Source organism: Oncorhynchus nerka, linkage group LG28 (genome assembly GCF_034236695.1).
Source record: "Oncorhynchus nerka isolate Pitt River linkage group LG28, Oner_Uvic_2.0, whole genome shotgun sequence".
In the NCBI taxonomy this organism is placed as follows: Eukaryota; Metazoa; Chordata; class Actinopteri; order Salmoniformes; family Salmonidae; genus Oncorhynchus; species Oncorhynchus nerka.
Genome location: NC_088423.1, coordinates 47932257 through 47960112, shown reverse-complemented (window position 1 = coordinate 47960112; position 27856 = coordinate 47932257). Strand labels below are relative to the sequence as shown.

The following is a 27856-nucleotide window of genomic DNA, read 5'->3' as shown; positions in this document are numbered from 1 at the left end:
TGAAGTGGAATGACATTTATTGGATATTTCAAACTTTTTTAACAAATCAAAAACTGAAAAAATGGGCGTGCAAAATTATTCAACCCCCTTAAGTTAATACTTTGTAGCGCCACCTTTTGCTGCGATTACAGCTGTAAGTCGCTTGGGGTATGTCTCTATCAGTTTTGCACATCGAGAGACTGACATTTTTTATTTAATTTAGCTATTTAATGAAGCTGCCAGTTGAGGACTTGTGAGGTGTCTGTTTCTCAAACTAGACACTCTACTGTACTTGTCCTTTTGCTCAGTTGTGCACCGGGGCCTCCCACTCCTCTTTCTATTCTGGTTAGAGCCAGTCTGCACTTTTCTGTGAAGGGAGTAGTACACAGCGGTGTACAAGATCTTCAGTTTCTTGGCAATTTCTCACATGGAATAGCCATCATTTCTCAGAACTAGAATAGACTGTCTAGTTTTAGAGGAAAGTTATTTGTTTCTGGCCATTTTGAGCCTGTATTCGAAACCCACAAATGCTGATGTTCCAGATACTCAACTAGTCTAAAGAAGACCAGTTTTATTGCTTCTTCAATCAGAACAACAGTTTTCAGCTGTGCTAACGTAATTGCAAAAGGGTTTTCTAATGATAAATTAGCCTTTAAAAATGATAAACTTCAATTAGCTAACTCAACGTGCCATTGGAACAAAGGAGTGATGGTTGCTGATAATGGGCCTCTGAACGCCTATGTAGATATTCCATAGAAAATCAGTCGTTTCCAGCTACAATAGTCATTTACAACATTAACAATGTCTACACTGTATTTGTAAGTGACCCCAAACTTTTGCACGGTAGTATATATATATATATTATCTTTATATGTATATATAGCCATTGATTATTGAAGAAAATTACTTCAACTATCATACCCCATCAGAACCCAGATATAATGTTGTTTTACTCAAATGTTTGTAAATGAAGTCAATGTAAACAAACACTGTTTAGCTTCACGACATGGTTCAACAGGGTGTCCACTTTGTTATTGTTGAAGCTCCGGATTGGCCCTTTAAGGCTATATCATACACACACGGATCATTTTGGTTTCCTTTAGTTATTTCACACCCAGAAATAACACATAAAGCTCCTCTGTTGGAAATTGGCATTATAAGTCCCAGTAATTCAAGAAGAAAAGTATCCAGAGGTACAAAAGTTACAAGGCAGGAAGTAAACATTGACTACAGAGTTACAAAGAATATAAAACAAGCAATAGAAGATACTGACAAGCTTCAATCATAGAAGGCTTTGGAGTTTAAGGCTGTCTGTCAATAAATAATACAGACATTTCTCTTTTTGGTGCGTGAACAGAAGAATCAACAGCTGAATGAATGAAAGTGTCCTGTGATGAGACATGGCTCACTATTGACCATTGTACCATGTACCATGTCATAAGTCTCTGCACTGGAGTTCCTCAGTCCCCTGTCATGAGAAAAGAGAAGAGACTGGGTGGTGTTCATTAAGCCACAACGTAAAAATAAAAGGATTGTTTCTCATTGGACAGGTTACGATTGTGCCTCCCTGTTTCAATCCATTTTGTACCTATTGAACACAACACTAATTCCACGTACGCTGCTGATCCCCTGGCCTGATATATGTGGTTGTACTTACAGCCTGTAGGGGACGATCACACCAGGGAGAGAGAGTAGGAGGAGAGCGAGACCTCACAAGAGAGAGGGTGAGTGAGTGTGTGTTTATCACACACTCACCTTGGAGGGGATCACAGGAGAGTAGGTGCCTTGCTAGGTCTGCCCACCGCTCGTGTTGACTTGCTCCTTAGCGTTTTGCTCTTGAGATCGACAGGCTGAGCCACCAGTAAGACGAGGGCAGAGAGGTGGTGGGGAGTGGCTTTCTGTTTGTTGAAGGAGCGCTGTTGATGTAGCTGGAGATGAGAAGGGTCAACTCCCTGATCTGCAAAACAAAACGGGACCTCCTCACATGAGTGCAAATCAACATGCACAGCTAATTTGAGCCTCTGACTCTGGAAGCTGTGGTGAGAGAGAGAGAGAGAGAGTAGGAGAGTGAAAGCGCACAAGAGAGAGAGAGAGAGAGAGAGAGAGAGAGAGAGTGTGTGTGTGTGTGTGTCTGTGCGCCTCACACACACTTACTCTGGAGGTGACCATGGTGAACAGGTGTTTCTCTGTGGGCTTGTCTTTGGTAGCATTACTGCCGATGCTCTGGCTTACTATTAGCATAAAGTCCTGTCTGCAGTAGAATGGAACATGGAGAATGACAGGCGTAGTGAGAAGAAAGACAAACAGGAAACCATGCATAAACCCAAAGACGAATATAGTCTTCACTGGTAAAGACAGAGATATAAATGAGCGGATGCCATCCTCATGCACTGCCTGCCACAGGCATGGTGGACTGAACAATCACGTGGACAGAGAGACAAATCAGGGGAGAGCACAGAGAAATATCAACAGGTGATCATCTCTATGTCATTCAATGCAAATAATACATACTACTTTTTATCTATCTATTTTTTTTCCTCATTTAACAAGGCAAGTAAGTTTAGAACAAATTATTATTTACAATGAGGGCCTAGGAATAGTGGGTTAACTGCCTTATCAGCACATGGATTTGATCTAGCAACCTTTCGGTTACTGGCCCAACGCTCTAACCACTAACCTGCTGCCCTGCTCTATGACATTAAATGATAACAATCATCGCTTCATGAAGGCTAACTCTAAGATGAAATAAATCACATCCGTTACTAATGTGTACCGGAAGTACACGATACAGTGCCTTCGGAAAGAATTCAGACCCCTAGACTTTTTACACACTTTGTTTTACGTTAACACCCTTATTCTAAAATTGATTAAATAAAACATTTTCCTCAGCAAACTACACACAATACCCCATAATGTCACAGTGAAAATGGTTTTTTAGAAATTTTTGCAAAATAAATAAATGAAATACCTTCTTTACATAAGTATTCAGACCTTTTGCTATGAAACTCAAAATTGAACTCAGCTGCATCCTGTTTCCATTGATCATCCTTGATATGTGTCTACAACTTGATTGCAGTCCATCTGTGGTAATTTAAATTGATTGGACATGATTTGGAAAGGCACACACCTGTCTACAGTACCAATCAAAAGTTTGGACACGGCTACTCATTCAAGGGTTTTTCTTGATTTTTACTATTTTCTACATTGTAAAATAATAGTGAAGATATCAAAACTATGAAATAACACATATGGAATCATGTAGTAACCAAAAAAGTATTAAACAAATCAAAATATATTTTCTATTCTTCAAAGTAGCCACCACTTGCCTTGAAGACATCTTTTTACACTCTTGGCAATCTCTCAACCAGCTTCATGATGAATGCTTTTCCAAAAGTCTTGAAGGAGTTCTCACATGTGCTGAGCACTTGTTGGCTGAGTTTCCTTCACTCTGCGGTCCAACTCATCCCAAACCATCTCAATTGGGTTGAGGTCAGGTGATCGTGGAGGCCAGATCATCTGATGCAGCACTCCATCACTCTCCTTTTTAGTCAAATAGCCCTTACACAGCCTGGAGGTGTGTTTTGGGTCATTGTCATGTTGAAAAACAAATGATAGTGCGACTAAGCGCAAACCAGATGGGATGGCTTATCGCTGCAGAATGCTGTGGTAGCCATGCAGGTTAAGTGTGCCTTGAATTCTAAATAAATCACAGAGAGTGTCATCAGCAAAGCACACCCACACCATCACGGCTCCTCCTCCATGCTTCATGGTGGGACCCACACGTGGAGATCATCCATTCACCTACTCACATGGCGGTTTGGAACCAAAAATCTCAAATTTAGACTCATCAAACCAAAGGACAGATTTCCACCGGTCTAATGTCCATTGCTCGTGTTTCTTGGCCCAAGCAAGTCTCTTCTTCTTAAATCAAATCAAATGTGATTTGTCACATACACATGGTTAGCAGATGTTAATGCGAGTGTAGCGAAATGCTTGTGCTTCTAGTTCCGACAATGCAGTAATAACCAACGAGTAATCTAACCTAACAATTTCACAACAACTATCTAACAACTAAGAAATTCCACAAATGAACTGTTAACAAGGCACACCTGTTGAAATTGAAATGCATTCCAGGTGACTACTCATGAAGCTGGTTGAGAAAACGCCAAGAGTGTGCAAAGCTGTCATCAAGGGAAAGGGTGGCTATTGAAGAATCTAAAATCTAAAATATATTTTGATTTGTTTAGCACTTTTTTTGGTTACTAGATGATTCCATATGTGTTATTTCCAGGTTTCGATGTCTTCACTATTATTCTACAATGTAGAAAATAGTGAAAATAAAGAAAAACCCTTGAATGAGTAGGTGTGTCCAAACTTTTTACTGGTACTGTATATAAGGTCCCACAGTTGACAGTGCATGTCAGAGCAAAAACCAAGCCATGAGGTCAAAGGAATTATCTGTAAAGCTCTGAGACAGGATTGTGTCGAGGCACAGATCTGAGGGGGAAGGGTCCTTAAAATTGTCTGCTCCATTAAAGGTCCCCAAGAACACAGTGGCTACCATCATTCTTAAATGGAAGAAGTTTGGAACCACCAAGACTCTTCCTAAACTGAGCATTCGAGGGAGAAGGGCCTTGGTCAGGGAGGTGACCAAGAACATGATGGTCACTCTGACAGAGCTCTCGAGTTCCTTTGTGGAGATGGGAGAACCTTCCAGAAGGAAAACCATCTCTGCAGCACTCCACCAATCAGGCCTTTATGGTAGAGTGGCCAGACGGAAGCCACTTCTCAGTAAAATGCACATGACAGCCTGCTTGGCCTGAATGCTAAGTGTCACGTCTGGAGGAACCCTGGCACCATCCCTACGGTGAAGCATGGTGTTGACAGCCTCATGCTGTGGCAATGTTTTTCAGCGCAGGGACCTGGAGACTAGTCAGGATCGGGGCAAAGATGAACGGAGAAAAGTAAAGAGAGATCCTTGATGAAAACCTGCTCCAGAGTGCTCACGACCTCAGACTAGGATGAATGTTCTCCTTCCAACAGGACAAAGACCCTAAGCACACAGCCAAGACAATGCAGGAGTGGCTTCGGGACAAGTCTCTGAATGTCCTTAAGTGGCCCGGACTTGAACCAGAGCCCGGACTTGAACCTGATAAAACATCTCTGGAGAGACTTGAAAATAGTTGTGTAGCAACACTCCCCATCCAACCTGACAGAGATTGAGAGGATTTGCAGAGAAGAATGAGAGAAACTCCCCAAATACAGGTGTGCTAAGCTTTTAGCGTTATACCCAGTAAGACTCAAGACTGTAATCGCTGCCAAAGGGGCTTCAACAATGTACATTTACATTTTAAAGAAATGAGCAAAAGTTAAACACAGTTTTTGCTTTGTCATTATGGAGTATTTTGTGTAGATTGATGAGGGGAAAAAAAACTAACAAGTCAGTTCATCAAATTTATGCCCCGCTAGAGCTGCCACAGGTCAACTGTAAGTGTTTTTATTGTGAATTGGAAACATCTAGGAGCAACAATGGCTCAGCCACAAAGTGGTAGGCTACACGAGCTCACAGAACGGGACCGTCTCTCCTCAGTTGCAACACTCACTACCGAGTTCAAAACTGCCTCTGGAAGCCACGTCAGCACAATAACTGTTCGTCAGGGGAGCTTCATGAAATGGGTTTCCATGGCCGTCCGACGGACAAATCTGGGTTTGACGGATTCCAGGAGAACGCTACCTGCTCCAATGCATAGTGCCAACTGTAAAGTTTGGTGGAAAAGGAATAATGATCTGATGGTGTTTTTCATGGTTTGGGATAGGCTCCATAGTTCCAATGAATTGAAATCTTAAAGCTAAAGTATTTTTAAAGAACTGCGGAAGTATTTTTAAAGAACTTAATTGGTCGTTGTCCAGTACGCACGCACATAACTCAGCTTCAAACAGCTTGGCCCCAAAAAGAGGCCACTTCCTGGCCACAGTCAGGTAGATGTATACACACTCGGATGATCTTCGACCCCTGATTGATGACCATCGGGTTGACAGACACCGGTACAGTTGCCTGGGGGGTGGGAGAAGGTCATTCATCATTGACAGAGTATGTGAGGGGGTTAATAAATAACAGAAAGCATGTGAGAGTCAGACCGCGAGAGAATAGAAATCCCCCTAGAATGGTGTGTGAAACTTGGGTAAATAAGGATATAATACCAGACCTGTGTCCAAAAACTATTTAAAATCTTTCAAATACTTTCAGTGTTTGCTTTAGCCTCCTCTGAGTGCCAGATGAGCGAGCCTTGCACTTTTACAACTATTCTATTGGTTCCATTGCGCCAGGAAACCTCAATCAAACCCAGCTAAAAGTATTTGAACCCAGGTCTGTATAATAGAACACATTCCAGCAGCTTACCCGAGCTGTTCCTCAGTGGAGGTCTTAGTGTTTCGGGTATTTTTTAAAAATTTCACCTTTATTTAACCAGTTAGGTTATTTGAGAACAAGTTCTCATTTACAACTGCGACCTGGCCAAGATAAAACAAAGCAGTGCGACACAAACAACAACACAGAGTTACACATGGTATAAACAAACATACAGTCAATAATACAATAGAAAAGGTCGGTAATGCAAGCTGGTCTGCGCATGCCTGAAATGCCTTGCTACTGATGCCGTCTCTCTCTCTCTCTCTCTCTCTCTCTCTCTCTCTCTCTCTCTCTCTCTCTCTCTCTCTCTCTCTCTCTCTCTCTCTCTCTCTCTCTCTCTCTCTCTCTCTCTCTCTCTCTCTCTCTCTCTCTCTCTCTCTCTCTCTCTCTACACTAACTGGTAAAGAGACCAAATGAGAGACAAGGAAGTCAGACTAGGGACAACTTGCATGCGTGCATATGTGAGTGTGTTCTCACCTGGAGTCTCCATGCCTTCGTTGTATAGGGTCATCTCCCTACACATCCACACTAGATAAGGGCAAACTGTTTAAATCCTTTGCAGTTCACTAGTGCAAATTCAAATACATACTCCGCATGTTCCAGTTTAGTGCAGGCATAATGCATTAACAAAAGTCTATTCATGACCGCCACAAGCCATTGCATTTGTCAGATGTGGACTGTTTGTAGCTTTACATGTACTCATGCTGCCCCCCTGTGGTGTAGAGTGTGCATGTGTACCAGCAAGGGTCTGGGCTGTTGGGTCTGTCTCTTACGTGTCTATTTGATGAGCTGACAGAAGAACTCGTTCTGTAGCTCTGGGTTGGTCAGGCACACCTACAAAGCACTCTGGGCAAAGCATTCAGGAGTAAAAATGTGCAAATCACAAAAAGTTGCATGGACTCACTCTGTGTGCAATAATATATATTTTTAAATAGTATCCCAACTCGGTACCCAACACATATAATTATCTGTAAGGTCTATCAGTCAAGTAATGAATTTCAAGCACAAATTCAAGCACAAAGACCAGGGAGATTTTCCAATGCCTCGCAAAGAAGGGCACCGATTGTTGGATAAAAAAAAAAAATAGACACTGAATATCCCTTTGAGTATGGTGAAGTTATTAATTATATTTTGGATGGTGTATCAAAACACCCAGTCACTACAAAGATACAGGTGTCCTTCAAAACTGAGTTGTCGGAGAGAAAGGAAACCGCTCAGAGTTTTCACCATAAGGCCAATGGTAATCTCTCGTGGACAGATTCACGTGTAAATTGGAAGTGAAAATTTTAGCGAAAATTGTATTTCTGGGTAACAAAGATTAGGCCAATGGTGATTTTAAAACAGTTACAGAGTTTAATGGCTGTAATAGGATACAACTGTGGATGGATCAACAACATTGTAGTTACTCCACAAATAACCAAAACGACAGAGTGAAAAGAAGGAAGCCTGTACAAAATCCAAATATTACAAAACATGCATCTTGTTTGCAACAAGGCACTAAAGTAATACGACACAAAATGTGTCAAAGGAATTAACTTTCTGTCCTGAATACAAAGCGTTACGTTTGGGGAAAATCCAACACAACAAATCACTGAGTACCACTCTCCATATTTTCAAGCATGGTGGTGGCTGCATCATGTTATGGGTATGCTTGTCATCGGCAAAGACTGGGGGACAATAACATAAAACACTAATTTAAACTGGAGTTGATACCAAGAAGACAGTGAATGTTCCTGAGTGACCTAATTACAGATTTGACTTTGAAAACTATGGTGTGGGGCGTGGCTTGTAAGCCCCTCCCGCATGATTTCAGCTCTTCGTCCGACTCATGTCGCCTGTCCACCTCCTTCACCCGAGCCTCCCACACCACTGCGATAAAGTATGGTGAATGGGAAGATATGAGAGTAGAGAAGACATGTATATGGGTATAAGTGAATGAGTTGTGTATCTTATCTTCCTGACTACGGAAGTAGTGGAATGTTTTACCAATATGGGCACACCACACATTCTGGGTTCAGAACAACAATGTTTTAATTATACCACCACCCAAAAGGGCACTTGGCGAGTGGGAGGGCAAAGGGGCAGGTTCTCGTGCTCAGGTCGACCCCTATTTGTGCACGTGTCTGCACACACACACACACACACACACACACACACACACAGGTGGAGAGTGGTGTGTATAGTATCAGGTGTCATTGTCTACTCCAAGTCAATATTCACTTCATAAGAAGGAATTCCCCTCAACAATGCACACAAATTGGCCAAAACAAACATTATTTTCCATTGAGCCCCATTAGTTTTTAACAGAAACAACAAAATGTGCCAAAAAGCTGATGTGCTGTTCAATGTACAGTTGAAGTCGGAAGTTTACATACACCTTAGCCAAATACATTTAAACTCAGTTTTCATAATTCCTGACATTTAATCCAAGTAAAAATTCCCTGTTTTAGGTCAGTTATGATCACCACTTTATTTTAAGAATGTGAAATGTCAGAATAATAGTAGAATAATAGTAAAGGCAGCAATGCCTTTAAATGGTTTAACTTGGGTCAAAAATTTCGGGTAGCCTTCCACTAGCTTCCCACAATAAGTTGGGTGAATTTGGGCCCATTCCTCCTGACAGAGCTGGTGTAACTGAGTCAGGTTTGTAGGCCTCCTTGCTCGCACATGCTTTTCAGTTCTGTCCACAATTTTTCTATGGGATTGAGTTCAGGGCTTTGTGATGGCCACTCCAATGCCTTGACTTTGTTGTCCTTAAGCCATTTTGACACAACTTTGGAAGTATGCTTGGGGTCATTGTTCATTTGGAAGACCAAGCTTTAACTTCCTGACTGTCTTGAGTCTTGAGATGTTGCTTCAATATATGCAGATAATTTTCGTTCGTCATGATCCCATCTATTTTGTGGAGTGCACCAGTCCCTCCTGCAGCAAAGCACCCCCACAACATGATGCTGCCACACCCGTGCTTCACGGTTGGGATGGTGTTCTTCAGCTTGCAAACCTCCCCCTTTTTCCTTCAAAATGGTCATTATGGCCAAACAGTTCTATTTTTGTTTCATCAGACCAGAGGACATTTCTCCCAAAGTACAATCTTTGTCCCCATGTGCAGTTACAAACCGTAGTCTGGCTTTTCTATTGCGGTTTTGGAGCAGCGACTTCTTTCTTGATGAGCGGCCTTTCAGGTTATGTCGATATAGGTCTCGCTTTACTGTGGATATAGATACTTTTGCACCTGTTTCCTCCATCATCTTCACAAGGTCCTTTGCTGTTGTCCTGGGTTCATTTACACTTTTCACATCAAAGTACGTTCATCTCTAGGAGACAGAATGCGTCTCCTTCCTGAGCGGTATGACGGCTGCGTGGTCCCATGGTGTTTATAATTGTGTGCTATTGTTGGTACAGATGAACGTGGTACCTTCAGGCGTTTGGAAATTGCTCCCAAGGATGAACAAGACTTGTAGAGGTCTACAATTCTTTTTCTGAGGTCTTGGCTGATTTCTTTTGATTTTCCCATGATGTCAAGCAAAGAGGCACTGAGTTTGAAGGTAGGCCTTGAAATACATCCACAGGTACACCTCCAATTGACTCAAATTACGTCAATTAGCCTATGAGAAGCTTCTAAAGCCATGACTCATTTAAACTTTTCCAAGCTGTTTAAAGGCACAGTCAACTTAGTGTATGTAAACTTCTGACCCACTGGAATTGTGATACAGTGAATTATAAGTGAAATAATCTGTCTGTAAACAATTGTTGGAAGAATTACTTTTGTCATGCATAAAGTAGATCTCCTATCCGACCTATCCGACAAAACTATAGTTTGTTAACAGGAAATTTGAAGAGTTGTTGAAAAACAAGTTTTAATGACTCAACCTAAGTGCATGTAAACTTCTGACTTCAACTGTACATGTAACCAGGTCAAAAATCCCGACCTACGGTTCGCAATGCTCCCATTTAGGGAAATAGAGCCTGCGAGAAGAGCCCTGTAGCTTCAGGGTATTCGGTGTGGGAGAGTGGGAAATGTGCAGACCCGGTATCCAGGTGGGCTGCAAGTGAAACAATATGTGTTTGGAAAACATTTCATCACACAAGACATTCAACTTGTTAAGTATAGCCCGTTTGCAACTCACTACTTGTAGCTGTATAGTCTGTTTGTTTGTGTTGTTGGTCATGTCTAGCTAAAAGGTATACTTCAAGATTTTGGCAATCACCTTACAAAAAAAGATAGCAGAATAACTGCAGTGTATTGCAGTTCAACTGCAGTTATACTGCACTCTAACTGCAGTACACTGCAAAATTACTGCAGTAAAAAAACTGTTATTTTGGACTCAGTATTTGCAGCATACTGCAGTTATACTGTAATCTGACTGCAATATTTTTTGTAAGGGAGAATCAGATGAACTTTATGTCTCTGGGTACAGTTTGAAGGAAGTTGCTCACTAGAGCTAGCGCAATTGCTAACTAGCGTTAGCACAATAGTCCTAGTTAGCATTGGCTATCCACGAGTTCATCAGACTCTGGGGAAGTAGATAAGGGGCCTCACTGCCAATATCCTGAAGTATCAGGTCGGTAGCTAGCCAGCACTCACTCACGTGGTTGCTAGCACCGTCATTAAAAGGGGCATGAGGGAAGCCCTACAATATTATGTTTTTCTAAGTAGTGAGAACGCTCGGTAGTAGGCAATGTTGAAACGTCATGTTTAGACATGTTGTACTTTTCTTAAATGTAGTTTTGTAATTGACTAAAATAAGCAGACAAAAATAAAATTATGATTGAAAAATGTCAAGTTTTTGCTGTGAGCCAATGACATAAACAAGGTGACCACAGGTTGTTTTCCCCACAGGCCCCGTACAAAAATAGAAACTGCAGTAAAAGTGCAGTAACTGCAGTCGACTGTGGAATTTTGGACGCAGTAATTGCTGAATAACTGCAGTTATACTGCACTCTAACTGTTATCTGTGTAACGGATGTGAAACGGCTAGCTTAGTTAGTGGTGGTGCGCGCTAAATAGCGTTTCAATCGGTGACGTCACTTGCTCTGAGACCTTGAAGTAGTAGTTCCCCTTGCTCTGCAAGGGCCGCAGCTTTTGTGGAGCGATGGGTAACGATGCTTCGTGGGTGACTGTTGTTGATGTGTGCAGAGGGTCCCTGGTTCGCGCCCGGGTATGGGCGAGGGGACGGTCTAAAGTTATACTGTTCCATCTGCAGTTACAATGCACAATTTCTTAAGAAAGTGAAGTTACTCTTTAATTCAAGTGTGCAGGCACCTAGCACTATTGTTTGGTTAGCAGTGTTTCTGTAGCACTAGTGATGGAGTATGCAAAACAACTGGATAGATGCAAATAGATGCAAATAATCATGATATAATTTTGCCAGGTAGGCATAGGCTACTTTATAACTAGCTAACATTTAGTTGATAAGGTTTTGGGGAAAGCCTTTTCATCTACCAGAAGACGGTTAGGCCTATCATTAGCATCGCAAAATGTTTCCTATTCCTTATTTTCTTTTAAACCTGGGTGTTTTACTTCATGTTATGAGGCATGTCTTTCTTTGCTTCAAAGTAGCCTATAGCCAAAATCCCACCATAGAAACGTGGAGGCAATTATTTTATAAAGACTTCCTCATATGCATTCACCCTTTCTCCTGTTCTTCATTCAACTTTCCTTCATTGTCTAGTAACCAAAGGCATTATCCTAGTTATATTAGCAAGCCATGATAGTTGTTACATCTTTAGATCCCCCCCTCTCAAAATGTCTAATGGATATGTCTATTACTGTCCATGAAACCGCTTGTGCGGTGCTCCACAAATTGTATTTTGGAACATTCACACATAGGTCTACTGCTGTGTGAAGAAATAATAGTTTATCAACAAGCTAAACATTCTGATCTTTTTTTAAAGTATTTATTTCACCTTTATTTAACCAGGTAGGCTAGTTGAGAACAAGTTCTCATTTACAACTGCGACCTGGCCAAGATAAAGCACTGCAGCGCGACACATACAGCAACACAGAGTTACACATGGAATAAACAAACATACAGTCAATAATACAGTAGAAAAAAAGAAAAGTCTAAATACAGTGAGTGAAAATACAGTGAGGTAAGCAAAGGGAGGTAAGGCAATAAATAGGCCATGGTGGCGAAGTAATTACAATATAGCAATTAAACACTGGAATGGTAGATGTGCAGAGGATGAATGTGCAAGTAGAGATACTGGGGTGCAAAGGGGCAAGATAAATAAATACAGTATGGGGATGAGGTAGTTGGATGGGCTGTTTACAGATGGGCTATGTACAGGTGCAGTGATCTGTGAGCTGCATTGACAGCTGATGCTTAAATCTAGTGAGGGAGATAAGAGTCTCCAGCTTCAGTGATTTTTGCAGTTTGTTCCAGTCATTGGCAGCATAGAACTGGAAGGAAAGGCGGCCAAAGTAGGAATTGGCTTGGGGGTGACAAGTGAGATATACCTGCTGGAGCGCGTGCTATGGGTGGGTGCTGCTATGGTGACCAGTGAGCTGTGATAAGGCGGGGCTTTACCTAGCAGAGACTTGTAGATGACCTGGAGACAGTGGGTTTGGCGACAAGTATGAAGCGATGGCCAGCCAACGAGAGCGTACAGGTCGCAGTGGTGGGAAATATATGGGGCTTTGGTGACAAAACGGATGGCATTGTGATAGACAACATCCAATTTTCTGAGTAGAGTGTTGGAGGCTATTTTATAAATGACATCGCCGAAGTCAAGGATCGGTAGGATAGTCAGTTTTATGAGGGTATGTTTGGCAGCATGAGTGAAGGATGCTTTGTTGCGAAATAGGAAGCCGATTCTAGATTTAATTTTGGATTGGAGATGCTTAATGTGAGTCTGGAAGGAGAGTTTACAGTCTAGCCAGACACCTAGGTATTTGTAGTTGTCCACATATTCTAAGTCAGAACCGTCCAGAGTAGTGATGCTGGATGGGCGGGCAGGTGCGGACAGGTATTGGTTGAAGAGCATGTATTTAGTTTTACTTGCATTTAAGAGCAGTTGGAGGCCACGGAAGGAGAGTTGTATGGCATTGAAGCTCGTCTGGAGGTTTGTTAACACAGTGTCCAAAGAAGGGCCAGAAGTATACAGAATGGTGTTGTCTGCGTAGAGGTGGATCAGAGAATCACCAGCAGCAAGAGCGACATCATTGATGTATACAGAGAAGAGAGTCGGCCCGAGAATTGAACCCTGTGGCACCCCCATAGAGACTGCCAGAGGTCCGGACAACAGGCCATCTGATTTGACACACTGAACTCTATCAGAGAAGTAGTTGGTGAACCAGACGAGGCAATCATTTGATAAACCAAGGCTGTTGCCAATAAGAATATAATATCTGTTCCATCAGCCTTATTATTTGATATTACATATACAGTGGCAAGAAAAAGTATGTGAACCCATCGAAAATACCTGGATTTCTGGGTAAATCTTCATCTAGGTCACAACAATAGACAAAACACAGTCTACTTAACCTCTTCAACCTATGGGGGCGCTATGTCATTATTGGATAAAAAGACGTGCCCGTTTTAAGCGCAATATTTTGTCACGAAAAGATGCTCGACTATGCATGGAATTGACAGCCTTGGAAAGACAAACCTCTGACGTTTCCAAAACTGCAAAGATATTATCTGTGAGTGCCCCAGAACTAATGCTACAGGCGAAACCAAGATGAAGTTTCATACAGGAAATGCCCCAGATTCTGAAGGCGCTGTGTTCCAATGTCTCCTTATATGGCTGTGAATGCGCCAGGAATGAGCCTGCCATTTCTGTCGTTTCCCCAAGGTGTCTGCAGCATTGTGACGTGTTTGTAGGCATATCATTGGAAGATTGACCATAAGAGACTACATTTACCTGGTGTCCCGCCCGGTGTCCTGTGTCAAAATTATTGCATAATCTGTAGGTCCATGCGCGTTCCATTTCTTCAGAAGAGAAAGTCAACTGCCACGATGGATTTTATCGTCGATAGATATGTGAAAAACACCTTGAGGATTGATTCTAAACATTGGTTTGCCATGTTTCTGTCGATATTATGGAGTTAATTTGGAAAAAAGTTCGCGTTTTAATGACTTAATATTTATTTTTTATTTTTTTTCCTTACCCAAACGCGATGAACAAAACGGAGCGATTAGTCGACACAAATAATATTTTTTGTAAAAACGGAACATTTGCTATCTAACTGAGAGTCTCCTCATTGAAAACATCTGAAGTTCTTCAAAGGTAAATTATTTTATTTGAATTCTTTTCTGGTTTTTGTGAAAATGTTGCATGCTGAAAGAGAGGCATAATCCTATGCTAGGCTATCAATACTGTTACACAAATGCTTGTTTAGCTATGGTTCAAAAGCATATTTTGAAAATCTGAGATGACAGTGTTGTTAACAAAAGGCTAAGCTTGAGAGCAAATAGATTAATTTAATTTCATTTGCGATTTTCATGAATAGTTAACGTTGTGTTATGCTAATGAGCTTGCGGATAGATTTACACAATCCTGGATACAGGTTTTTTTTCATAGCTAAACGTGATGCAGAAAACGGAGCGATTTGTCCTAAACAAATAATCTTTCAGGAAAAACTGAACATTTGCTATCTGAGAGTCTCCTCATTGAAAACATCCAAAGTTCTTCAAAGGTAAATGATTTTATTTGAATGCTTTTCTGGTTTTTGTGAAAATGTTGCATGCTGAAAGAGAGGCAAAATCCTATGCTAGGCTATCAATACTGTTACACAAATGCTTGTTTAGCTATGGTTCAAAAGCATATTTTGAAAATCTGAGATGACAGTGTTGTTAACAAAAGGCTAAGCTTGAGAGCAAATAGATTAATTTAATTTCATTTGCGATTTTCATGAATAGTTAACGTTGTGTTATGCTAATGAGCTTGCTGATAGATTTACACAATCCTGGATACAGGTTTTTTTTCGTAGCAAAACGTGACGCAGAAAACGGAGCGATTTGTCCTAAACAAATAATCTTTCAGGAAAAACTGAACATTTGCTATCTGAGAGTCTCCTCATTGAAAACATCAGAAGTTCTTCAAAGGTAAATGATTTTATTTGAATGCTTTTCTGTTTTTTGTGAAAATGTTGCCTGCTGAATGCTAACGCTAAATGCTATGCTAAATGCTACGTTAGCTATCAATACTGTTACACAAATGCTTGTTTTGCAATGGTTGAGGAGCATATTTTGAAAATCTGAGATGACAGTGTTGTTAACAAAAGGCTAAGCTTGAGAGCAAATAGATTAATTTCATTTCATTTGCGATTTTGATGAATAGTTAACGTTGCGTTATGGTAATGAGCTTGAGGCTGTAGTCACGATACCGGATCCGGGATGGCTCGACGCAAGAAGTTAAACTACTAACAAACAATATGTTTTCATGTCTTTATTGAACACACCATGTAAACATTCACAGTGCAGGGTAGAAAAAGTATGTGAACCCTTGGATTTAATAACTGGTTGACCATCCTTTGGCAGCAATAACCTCAACCAAACGTTTTCTGTAGTTGCGGATCAGACCTGCACAATGGTCAGGAGGAATTTTGGACCATTCCTCTTTACAAAACTGTTTCAGTTCAGCAATATTCTTGGGATGTCTGGTGCGAACTGCTCTCTTGAGGTCATGCCAAAGCATCTCAATCGGGTTAAGGTCAAGACTCTGACTGGGCCACTCCAGAAGGCATATTTTCTTCTGTTGAAGCCTTTCTGTTGTTGATTTACTTCTGTGTTTTGGGTCGTTGTCCTGTTGCATCACCCAACTTCTGTTGAGCTCAATTGGCGGACAGATAGCCTAACATTCTTCAGCAAAATGTCTTGATATACTTGGGAATTCCTTTTTCCGGCGATGATAGCAAGCTGTCCAGGCCCCGAGGCAGCCCCAAACCATGATGCTCCCTTCACTATACTTTACAGTTGAGATGAGGTTTTGATGTTGGAGTGCTGTGCCTTTTTTTCCTCCACACATAGTGTTGTGTGTTCCTTCCAAACAACTCAACTGTAGTTTCATCTGTCCACATAATATTTTGCCAGTAGCGCTGTGGAACATTCAGCTGTACTTTTATAAACTTCAGACGTGCAGCAATGTTTTTTTGGACAGCAGTGGCTTCTTCCATGGTGTCCTCCCATGAACACCATTCTTGTTTAGTGTTTTAAGTATCGTAGTCTCGTCAACAGAGATGTTGGCATGTTTCAGAGATGTCTGTAAGTCCTTAGCCGACACTACGTTTCTTCTTATTAACCTCATTGAGTATTCTGCACTGTGCTCTTGCAGTCATCTTTGCAGGACGGCCACTCCTAGGGAGAGTAGCAACAGTGCTGAACTTTCTCCATTTATAGACAATTTGTCTTACCGTGGACTGATGAACATCAAGACTTTTACAGATACTTAATCTTAGGTCTTCTGAGATCTCTTTTGTTGGAGGCATGGTTCACATCAGGCAATGATTCTTGTGAATAGCAAACTCAAATTTTGTGAGTGTTTTTATAGGGCTAGGCAGCTCTAACCAACATCTCCAATCATGTCTCATTGATTGGACTCCAGGTTAGCTGACTCCTGACTCCAATTTGCTTTTGGAGAAGTCATTAGCCTAGGGGTACATACCTTTTCCAACCTACACTGTGAATGTTTCAATTACATATTCAATATAGACAAGAAAAATACAATAATTTGTGTGTTATTAAGCACACTATGTTTGTCTATTGTTGTGTGTCACACCCTGATCTGTTTCATCTGTCTTTGTGATTGTCTCCACCCACCTCCAGGTGTCACAATTTTCCCCATTAGTCCCTGGGAATTTATTCTAGTGTTCCCTGTTTGTCTACCAGTTTGTCTTGTCAAGTCACCCAGCGTGTTTTTCCGTGTGCCTGCTTTTTCTTATCGCTCTTTTGCTAGTCCTCCCAGTTTTGACCCTTGACTGCCTTGACTCTGAACCCGCTTGCCTGACCATACTGCCTGCCCTGACCTCGAGCCTGCCTGCCACTCTGTACCTCCTGGACTCTGACCTTGTTTATGATCTTTTGCCTGTCCACGGCCATTCTCTTGCCTGCCCCTTGGATTATAATAAATATCAGAGACTCGAACCATCTGCCTCCAGTGTCTGCATCTGGGTCTCGCCCTGTGCCCTTATAGATGAAGATCAGATCAAATTTGATGACCGATTTATGCAGAAATCCAGGTAATTCCAAAGGGTTCACATACTTTTTCTTGCCACTGTACATCCACTACACTCCTTTGATACGTGGGTATAAGTGGGTATACGGCATACAGTGCTCACAGAAAGTATTCAGACCCCTTGACTTTTTCCACATTTTGTTATGTTAGTTACAGCCTTATTCTAAAATGGATTAAATGTTTCTTCCCCTCATCAATCTACACACAATACCCCATAATGACAAAACAAAAACAGGTTTCTAGAAATGCAAATGTATTAAATAAAAACCCCGGAAATATACATCTACATAAGTATTCAGACCCTTTACTCAGTACTTTGTTGAAGCACCTTTGGCTGCGATTACAGCCTTGAGTCTTTTTTGTATGATGCTACAAGCTTCGCACACCTGTATTTGAGGAGTTTATCCCATTCTTCTATGCAGAACCTCTCAAGCTCTGTCAGGTTGTATGGGGAGCGTCACTGCACAGCTATTTTCAGCTCTCTCCAGAGACGTTCGATCGGGTTCAAGTCCGGGCTCTGGCGGGGCCACTCAAGGACTATAAGGGCACAAGGCGAGTCCCAGATGCAGACGGGAGGCAGATGGTTAGAGTCCAAGATGTTTAAAAACACTCAAAAAGGGGTAGGGAAGAGAATGTTCGTGGACTGGCAAAAAGTCAAAACCAGTTCACAGTTCCAAAAGGTACCTAATGGTAGGCAGGCTCGAGGTCAGGGCAGGCAGAATGGTCAGGCAGGCGGGAATGGAGTCCAGAAAAACGTCAAAACTGGGAGGACTAGTAAAAGAGAATAGAAAAGCATGGGAAAAACACGCTGGTTGACTTAAACATACAAGATGAACTGGCACAGAGAGACAGGAAACACAGGGATAAATAAACCATGGAAAATAAGCGACACCTGGAGGGGGTGGAGACAATCACAAGGACAGGTGAAACAGATCAGGGCATGACAAGGACTTATGCTTAGGGTCATTGTCCTGTAGGAGCACCTTTGCCCCAGTCTGAGGTCGAGCGCTCTAGACAATGACCCTAAGCACACAGCCAAGACAACGCAGGAGTGGCTCGGGACAAGTCTCTGAATGTCCTTGTCATGCCCTGATCTGTTTCACCTGTCCTTGTGATTGTCTCCACCCCCTCCAGGTGTCGCTTATTTTCCCTGGTTTATTTATCCCTGGGGCGGCAGGGTAGCCAAGTGGTTAGAGCGTTGGACTAGTAACCGGAAGGTTGCAAGTTCAAACCCCCGAGCTGACAAGGTACAAATCTGTCGTTCTGCCCCTAAACAGGCAGTTAACTCACTGTTCTTAGGCCGTCATTGAAAATAAGAATTTGTTCTTTACTGACTTGAAAAAAAGAGCAGGTTTTCATCAAGGATCTCTCTGTAGTTTTCTCCCTTCATCTTTCCCTCGATCCTGACTAGTCTCCCAGTCCAATGTCGCTGAAAGACATCCTCACAGCATGATGTTGCCAACACCATGCTTCACTGTAGAGATGGTGCCAGGTTTCCTCCAGGCGGGATGCTTGGCATTCAGGCCAAAGAGGTTTCATCAGACCAGAGAATCTTGTTTCTCATGGTCTGAGTCCTTTAGGTGCCTTTTGGCAATCTTCAAGCGAACTGTCATGTGCCTTTTACTGAGGACTGCCTTCCGTCTGGCCACTCTACCATAAAGGCCTGATTAGTGGAGTGCTGCAGATATGGTTCTTCCTTCATTCCTTCAGGAAGGTTGTGGGTAGGGTGCTTGGGAGTGAGGGCTGGGTGTGAAGATGGGGCTGGGGTTGACGGAGGGGTCACTGGAAGAGGAGTCAAGTCTGAGACTGGAAGCGTTTTGTTGAGTCTGTCTGAGGATCAGTCCTCTAGCTTCCTCTCTCCGACCCCCTCCTTCTCCACCAGCCCCCCCCTCCACGGACCCCGGCAGGTGGAAGTGGGGGCGCTTGGTGCGCTCCATGTCAGCTGCTGTCATTGGACGCAGTGAGGTAGGTCTCGCTGCCGGGACGAGTGCAATGCAGCGTACATACACCCCCTTCACACACACCTCCCCCTCTCCCTCCCACACAGCACTGACAGCCCTCCTGTGCTGGTGGTGTTATCTGTGAAAATGTGTCTCGGTTAAACCAGATCTAAAATCTTGCGTAATTTGGTCAGAAGCTCATGTTCACGTAGTCTGTCCACGAGAGATTAGTGAAAATAAACAACACTTAAACAATCACTCTTCATGTCTATATAATGTAATATACTATGTAACAATAACTCATTACTAAATAACTACTCTATACTGTACAGGAACCTACAGGGCTTTCGTTTCAGCCCAGTACTAACACACCTGATTCAACTAATCTAAAAGGCATTATGCTTAATTGATAAGTTTATTAAGGTGTGTTAGTGTTGGAGAGGATCTAGAACTTGCACACTCTGTGGGTCCCCGGGACCAGGAGTAAAGAACATAGGACTATACTGAACAAAAATATAACAACATGCAACAATTTAAATTATTTTACTGAGTTACAGTTCATATAAGGAAATCAATCAATTGAAATACATGCATTAGGCCCTAGTCTATGGATTTCACATTACTGGGCAGAGGCTCAGCCATGGGTGGGCCTTGGAGAGCATAGGTCCACCCACTGGGGAGCCAGGCCCAGCCAATCAGAATGAGTTCTTCCCCTCAAAAGGGCTTTATTACAGACAGAAATACTCAGTTTCATCAGCTGTCCAAGTGGCTGGTCTCAGATGATCCTGCAGGTGATGAAGCCGGATGTGCAGGTCCTGATCTGGTGTGGTTTACACGTGGTCTGCAGTTGTGAGCCCAGTTGGAACTACTGCCAAATTCTCTAAAATTATGTTGGAGGCGGCATGTGGTAGATAAATGAACATTCAATTCTCTGGCAACAGCTCTGGTGGACATTCCTGCAGTCAGCATGCCAATTACCCACTCCCTCAAAATTGACACATCTGTGGCATTGTGTTTTGTGACAAAACTGCACTTTTTAGAGTGGCCTTTTATTGTCCCCAGCACAAGAACTGTGTAATGTTCATGCTATTTAATCAGCTTCTTGACAAGCCACACCAGTCCAGTGGATGGATTATCTTAGCAAATGAGAAATGCTCAGTAACAGGGATGTAAACAAATTTGAGCACAAAATTTGAGAGAAATAAGCTTTTTGTGCATATGGATAATGTCTGGGATGTTTTATTTCTGCTCATGAAACACTTTACGGACCACTTTACATGTTCCGTTTATGCTTTTGATAGTCATGGAAATGACCGGTGGTGGTCATCCAGTAGATATGTGGAGTGAGGAGGTAGGGACTGACCGGTGTTGTTCTCCCTTTGGCCTCTCCCTCAGGCTGGGTGCTGAGGGTCCTCTGGGTGGGCTCAGGCCTGTTAGGAACTGGGGGGATTTCCCTTGTACCTGGAAACAGCCAGACGTCAGGGTGCTGAGACACCTTTTCGCTTCTGTTCCACGGCTGGAACACACACATGAAACAGAGTGAATGTCTATCTAAGGACTTGTGTGTGTGTGTGTCTTTGTTGTGGTCCTTACCCTGCATCTTTTTCTGTAGCTCTTGGATCTGAGTCTCCTGCTGAACGTTGGTCTCTCTCAGAACTGCATTCTACACCCTAAACTGAGAACAGCACAACCACATAAACACTTAAGCGGATGCCATACAGCCACACAAACATATCAACAGATTCGGGTTACATCTTAACAGGCACTATACCTCACACAGTTTCAGCATCACCCGCTCTTTGATCTTGGCTGCTTTCTCCTCCACAGCCTTAGAATCCTAAGCTTGGATCTGTTTCTAGTGAGGGATATAGAGAGATAGAGACATCAACACTGATCTAGGACCCTCCCTCAATCCTAACCTTAACCATTCAAGGAGAAGCATCAAACCAGGGGGAAAGCAACAAACTGACAGTGTTTACCTGCTCCTCAAGCTGTTGCTCCAGCAGAGTGAGTAAGAGAGACTATAGATCCTGACAGCGTTTGAACAACCGTACCTCGGAGTCAAATGACTGACCGTCTGGAGCCTTCACCTTCCCCTCCATCCACACACACACACACACACACACACACACACAAACACACACACGTTAGGGAATTCACTTAAGAAATATACATGTAACACAAACAAACACGTACAAATGAGTAGGCTCACACGCACGAACGTGCGCGCCCCAGCTGCTCAAGCTGTAAGAGGGAGAATGATATTATACCCTGATGTAGACAGCTCGTCTGTCGAAACGTTGGTTGTTAGGTTACTCAATTATTGCATCTGAGTTCCTAGAGTGTGAGGCTCTCCTTTCTTTTTCAAGAATGACGGACACATCATGTTTAGTCATAACTTTGCTGTTGAAGTATGGACACCGGAGTTGCTTAACCCGTTCACAGAATTGGTTAACTCGCGGTTCCTGGGGTCTCCACTGAGCTTGGTAAATCTGCTTTTAGTTATTCTTAGTTGCACCATATTGCTGTGACAAAATGTAAAATACATTTCATCTTGATGCTCTGGTGCCGTTCGGGCAATATAAAGTAACTATTTTTATGGGTGATTTGTGATGTTTTATATGTGCTTCCCATGACTGTGTTTTATTTGAATGTGTACATCACAGAAGGTTGATGGCACCTTAATTGGGGAGCACGGGCTCATGGTAATGGCTGGAGTGGAATAGGTGGAATGGTATGAAATACATCAAAAACATGGTGTCCATCTGTTTGATGCCATTCCATTCGCTCCATTCCAGCCATTATTATGAGCCGTCCTCCCCTCAGCAGCCTCCACTGGTGTACAGTTCCTTCAGAAAGTATTCACAGATGACAAGGAGATGACAAGGTGAGAGCTAGCATCAGTCCTGTGTCTTGCCAACAGTAAAGCATCCTGAGACCATTCATGTGTGGGGTTGCTTCTCAGCCAAAGGAGTGGGCTTACTCACAATTTTGCCTAAGAACACAGCCATGAATAAGGAATGGTACCGACACATCCTCCGAGAGTAACTTCTCCCAACCATCCAGGAACAGTTTGGTGAAGAACAATGCCTTTTCCAGCATGATGGAGCACCTTGCCATAAGGCAAAAGTGATAAATAAGTGGCTCAGGGAACAATACATCTATATTTTGGGTCCATGGCCAGGAAACTCCCCAGATCTTAATCCCAATGACAACTTGTGGTCAATCTTCAAGAGGCAGGTGGACAAACAAAACCCCGCAAATTCTGACAAACTCCAAGCATTGATTATGCAAGAATGGGCTGCCATCAGTCAGGATGTGGCCCAAAAGTTAATTGACAGCATGCCAGGGTGGATTGCAGAGGTCTTGAAAAAGAAGGGTCAACACTGCAAATATTGACTTTTTGCATCAACTTTATGTAATTGTCAATAAAATCCTTTGACACTTATGAAATGCTTGTAATTATACTTCAGTATTCCATAGTAACATCTGACAAAAATACCTAAAGACAAAACTTTTGGCCACTATATATATATATATATTTACACAGGGTGCATTTGTAAAAGAGACCTAGGTCTCAACATGTCTTCCCTGTTAAAATAAAGGTGATATACACACTACCGTTCAAAAGTTTGGGATCACTTAGAAATGTCCTTGTTTTTTAAATAAAATGTAATTTTTTAAATTTATTAAAATAACATCAAATTGATCAGAAATACAGTGTAGACATTGTTAATGGTGTAAATGACTATTGTAGCTGGAAACGGCAGATTTTTTACATGGAATATCTACATAGGAGTACAGAGGCTCATTATCAACAACCATCACTCCTGTGTTCCAACGGCATGTTGTGTTAGCTAATCCAAGTTTATCATTTTAAAAGGCTAATTGATCATTAGAAAACCTTTTTGCAATTATGTTAGCTGAAAACTGTTGTACTGATTAAATAAGCAATAAAACTGGCCTTAAGACTAGTTGAGTATCTGGAGCATCAGCATTTTGGGGTTGATTACAGGCTAAAAATGTATTTCAAGGCCTAAAATGGATGCATTTCAAGGCCTACCCTCAAACTCAGTGCCTCTTTGCTTGATATCATGGGAAAATCAAAACAAATCAGCCAAGACCTCAGAAAAAAAATAGTAGACCTCCACAAGTCTGGTTCATCTGTACAAACAATAGTATGCAAGTATAAACACCATGGGACCACGAAGCGGTCATACCGCTCAGGAAGGTGACACGTTCTGTCTCCTAGAGATGAACGTACTTTGCTGCGAAAAGTGCAAATCAATCCCAGAACAACAGCAAAGGACCTTGTGAAGATGCTGGAGGAAACAGGCATAATAGTATCTATATCCACAGTAAAACGAGTCGTATATCGACATAACCCGAAAGGCCGCTCAGCTAGGAAGAAGCCACTGCTCCAAAACCGCCATATAAAAGCCAGACTACGGTTTGCACTGCACAATTGGGACAAAGATCATACTTTTTGGAGAAATGTCCTCTGGTCTGATGAAACAATATAGAACTGTTTGGCCATAATGACCATCGTTATGTTTGGAGGAAAAAGGGGGAGGCTTGCAGGCCGAATAACACCATTCCAACCGTGAAGCACGGGGGTGGCAGCATCATGTTGTGGGGTGCTTTGCTGCAGGAGGGGCTAGTGCACTTCACAAAATAGATGGCATCATGAGGAAGGAAAATTATATGGATATATTGAAGCAACATCTCAAGACATCAGTCAGGAAGTTAAAGCTTGGTCGCAAATAAGTCTTCCAAATGGACAATGACCCCAAGCAATGACCCCAAGCATCTACTATTATTCTGACATTTCACATTCTTAAAATAAAGTGGTGATCCTGACTGACCTAAGACAGGGAATCTTTACTCGGATTAAATGTCAGGAAATGTGAAAAACTGAGTTTAAATGTAGTTGGCTAAGTTGTATGTAAACTTTCGACTTCAACTGTAGGTCCTGGATGGCAGGAAGCTTGGCCCCAGTGATGTACTGGTCTGTACGCACTACCCTCTAACACCTTACGGTCGGATGCCGAGCAGTTGCCATTCCAGGCGGCGATGCAACCGGTCAGGATGCTCTCGATGATGCAGCTGTAGGACTTTTTGAGGATCTGGGGACCCATGCCAAATCTATTCAGTCTCCTGAGAGGAAAATGGTGTTGTTGTGCCCTCTTCACGACTTTCTTGGTTTGTTTGGACCATGATAGTTTGTTGATGATGTGGACACCAAGGAACTTGAAACTCTCGACCCGTTCCACTACAGACCCGTCAATGTGAATAATAGTTTGCAAGCCCTGCCACAACTGACGAGCATCAGAGCCGATGTAGTACGATTCAATCTTAGTCCTATATTGAGGCTTTGCCTATTTGATTGGTTTTGTCTGAGGGCATAGCAGGAATTCTTATAAGCATCCGGATTAGTTTCCCGCTCGTTGGATGCGGCGGATGTTGCCTGTAATCCATGGCTTCTGGTTGGGATATGGACATACGGTCACTGTGGGGAAGACGTCATCGATGCATTTATTGATGAAGCCGGTGACTGAGGTGGTATACTGTTAGTGGAATTTCTAAATTCCTATATGTTTTATAGCCAAAATCAAATTCGCACTCGCTCTAGTTCATTAACCTCTTGCTTCTACTTGGAACGCTTGCATCCCAACTAGAGCTCTGGAAATGCAAATGCGCTACGCTAAATGCTAATAGTATTAGTTAAAACTCAAAAGTTCATTAAAATACACATGCAGGGTATCGAATTAAAGCTACACTCGTTGTGAATCCAGGCAACAAGTCAGATTTTTAAAATGCTTTTCGGCGACAGCATGAGAAGCTATTATCTGATAGCATGCACCAATACACTACAACACAAAAGCACAGCAGGGGACGTAAACAAAATAATTAGCATTTCGGCGTTACACAAACCGCACAATAAAATAGAAAACAGTCATTACCTTTCACCATCTTCTTTGTTGGCACTCCTAGATGTCCCATAAACACTATTGGGTCTTTATTTCGATTAAATCGGGCCATATAAAGCCAAGATATTGTTATATGTAGACTGTGTGATAAACGAAAAAAACAGCGATTTCACAACGTAACGTCATTTTTTAAAATAAAAAAAGTAGACGATAAACTTTCACAAAACACTTCGAAATACGTTTGTAATGCTACTTTAGGTATTAGTAAACGTTAATGAGCGATAAAAATCATCCGTAGGCGATGTAAAAATCATTAGCTGTCGTCTTGGAAAAAATTTCACGAGAGAGCTCTTCCAGAATGATCTGGGCGGAGACTGGAGGTAAGTGGTGCCCCTGTTTCGGTTCAACCAAGAATCAAAGATGATTCAATTTACAAGACTCTAGACAACATGGGGATGCTGTGGGAGTTGAATGCTCGGTCTTATCTAATTCGGCTCACTGTTAACAATTGCTGGAAGTGGCGCAAGGATATTTATTTCCATTTTCTGTGATCAGGTTTTCCTGCGCTTTCCGATGTAACGCACGTTATGTTATAGCCACAGTCGTGATTTAACCAGTTTTAAAAACGTCCGAGGGTTTCCTATCCACACATTCTAACCATATGAACGTACTATATTCCTGGCATGAGTAGCAGGGCGCTGAAATGTTGCGCGATTTTTAACAAAATGTTCAAAAAAGTAGAGGGTAGGAGCAACTGGTTAATGAGGTGTAAGTTCATTAATTATGCATGAAGTAGATCGAGACCAGTCTTAAAAGCCAGGTAAACAGCGTTTAATTCAAGTGAGTACTGCCACATACACATATTTCCACAGGTTATAAACTGAAAATGACGTCAGCGTTTTCTAAACGTTCTATCTATTTCACAAGTAGAGGGGCCCCCTAGCTCTCAAGCCTTCGCGTTATCAGCACGAAGTCAAGGTCAGTCAGTATAAATCAGCATTCTTAGACAGTCTGGAGATTGGCCGTTCCTGCCACCTGGAGATTGTACAATGAATGAACTAAGGAACAGACCTTCATTGTTACTAAACTCCTGACTACATTATATACAATTGGGAATGGGAGCAAGAGAGAAAATTCATATGTACAGTACATTATAGCATTTGGACTAGTCAGTTCTGATTGGAATGTATACATAATTAGTCATTTCAACCATAATTTCCTCTAACATATACTCTTCAATACAATTGGATGAATCCGGGAACAGATTCCAGTCTGTGCTAGCACAACATTCCTGTAGTGTAGCATCCGTGTCATCTGACCACTTCCCTATTGAGCGAGTCATTCGTTCTTCCTGCTATAGTCTTTGGATTTGGACATTGTCTGGGAGAGGCATTATATCCTTGCGTCAGAATCATTAAAGAAAAAATCTTTGTCCAGTTCAAGGTGAGTAATCGCTGTTCTGATATCCATAAGCTATTTTAGGTCAAAAGAGCCAGTATCATCAACATTATGTACAAAATAACTACAATGTGAAAAAAAACACACAAAATAGCATAATTGGTTAGGAGCCCGTAAGACAGGCAGCCATCCCCTTCGGCGCCCATCTTTCGTGTACACTGTCACTGACTACATCCTCAGTCCCACTATCCTCACTTGCACCGATTTGGTCCTGCCGTACATACCTACACGTACACTACGGTCACCTGAATGAGACCTTTCATTCCCCTCTTATTCTAACTCACTAAAACAATGTTTATACAGTCGTAGAGGAGAAATATCAACCTCCGCTCAAACCCAAATGTAAGCAAATACACCCATACAAAGAATGGGAGAATGTTGCATACTAGACATAGTGAGAGTGCCATTACTGATAATACTGACTGATTTATGTTTCTACATAGAAAAGGGAACCGTTATATTCCTCAAATGCTCTTGCATTGAGCATCCATTGTCAAATACATTTCAAATCAAATGTAAACAAGTTATTTATTTATTGGTCAAACATGTATGTTGTATGCCATCACTCGTAACTGCTAACCCTGTACAGTAAAGACTAACTCATTCACTAACTCAAGTGAGACTTGACTCCTGTTGTACTGCCTCCTCTTAGTTATGGTTACAGTTTGTTACACTGAAGTCTGGTTGGACGTTAAGGTGTACAGGTGTCAAGTCTAAATGACAGGGTGTTCAGGGTCACGCCAAATTGGTCTACACCAGTGGTCACCAAACTACGGCCCGCGGGCCGGATACGGCCCGTCAGCACATTTGGCCCGGCCCTCTGAACAATACCAGAGACGCTATCGAATTTTTTTCCTATTTGGCCTCCAGAAAAAAAATCCTAGGCCCGGCCCTGTCAAAGAGAGAACGGAATAATGGCGAAAAGGTTAGGTAAGAGAAAAATTGATTCAGAATGCAGGGTA

General features: G+C 42.2%; 1 long non-coding RNA gene across 1 annotated transcript; it reads right to left on the bottom strand.

The window, feature by feature from the left end:
- On the bottom strand, positions 1-27856 carry LOC115113328 (uncharacterized). Its single transcript, XR_003861098.2, has 7 exons — positions 21486-27856; positions 21278-21361; positions 21100-21181; positions 20870-21022; positions 2134-2230; positions 1735-1936; positions 1-1447 (listed from the first exon to the last, which is right to left on the bottom strand). It is a non-coding gene; the product is annotated as an uncharacterized LOC115113328 (long non-coding RNA).